This window comes from Halyomorpha halys, unplaced genomic scaffold, assembly GCF_000696795.3.
Source record: "Halyomorpha halys isolate HHAL.00 unplaced genomic scaffold, Hhal_1.1 Scaffold1053.1, whole genome shotgun sequence".
Lineage (NCBI taxonomy): Eukaryota > Metazoa > Arthropoda > Insecta > Hemiptera > Pentatomidae > Halyomorpha > Halyomorpha halys.
In genome coordinates this window covers 152,718-153,935 of record NW_027106462.1, presented here as the reverse complement: position 1 = coordinate 153,935, position 1,218 = coordinate 152,718, and the positions used below count along the sequence as shown (strand labels likewise).

Sequence of the window (1,218 nt, the reverse complement as noted above, 5' to 3'; positions counted from 1 at the left end):
AGAGGGTAGATTCTCCACATGTTTTTATCATGTCACTATGTCACCTACAGCAAATTTACTTGTTGTATATATGTGTATACAGTTGTAAATAGCAATAAATAAATTATTAAAAAAAAATTAGAAGGTCTCGTGGCCATCGGTAGATTGGAAACTAGTCACTAATAAATACAGCTAGGCATGATAAAATACTAAATACCGAACTAGAGTAGTGAATTTTAGAAAAATAATTGTTAGAAATAGTTGTTGATATGGTAAAGAGGGGAAGAGATAGGTGAAGTAACTCTGGCAAAGATGAGGTACAGTAACAAGTAAAAGCAAATATTGAGAAAATTGATAAAAATATCAAATAAACAAAGGGGGAAGTACCTGTCTTGATTGAAACAAGGATGACAACAAAAGGTCCTGTAGCCATCTTCTTTTCAGACGCCTCGGAGGATTATCAGGGATTATTAAGGATGAATGATTAAGAATTAATGGGTTAGGATGGTTAAGGAGTTTGGAATGAAAAGACGCATATCTGTTTTGGGTTAAATCTGCAACGAATGGGATGTTAAGGTCTTTGTGAATGAGTTAATTTGTGACGTAATAAGGAGCATCAAGGATTTTACGTAGGATTATTGTTATTAATTTAATTTAATTTATTCTCAAACTTCGAAATAAATGTAACTATGGTGACTTACACAATAGAAATGTTGAGGCATCATTACTAATGTTTACTTTATGTTCTTGACGAGCTTTGGGGCTCCACTGAACCTTTGAATTCCTCTCGTATCCAATCCATACAATCCAAAATCCTTCGTAAAATCTTCCATGCTTCCTACTTTGTCACAAATAAAATAATCCATATATATAACCTATCTTGCCCGAACCAGACATCAATCCTTCCATTATAAACTCTCTAACCACCCAAACCCGCTAGTTTCTAATCTTGCTTCTTTTTTCCATTCCTGACTATCATCCGAGGCGCCTGAAAAGAAGATGGCCAAGGGACCTTCTAATTTAAATTAATGTTTGAAGTACTACCAATGGGTGGTTCCTTCCCATGATTTTCAAGTGTATATGAAACATACGACATATTTACCTATTGTATCAACTAATGTATCACAAACACTACAGGTACACATAACATCTATGGAAGAATGGTGTAAAAACTGGAGAAGCAAAATAAATCCTGACAAATCCCACCAGATCACCTTTACTCTCCGTCGTAAACCTCTG

At 34.6% G+C, this 1,218-nt stretch overlaps 1 protein-coding gene across 1 annotated transcript in view; it reads right to left on the bottom strand.

The window, feature by feature from the left end:
* Positions 1-1,218, bottom strand: part of Rcd6 (Reduction in Cnn dots 6) — a 90,547-nt gene that overhangs the window by 45,171 nt on the left and 44,158 nt on the right. The window lies entirely within an intron of this gene.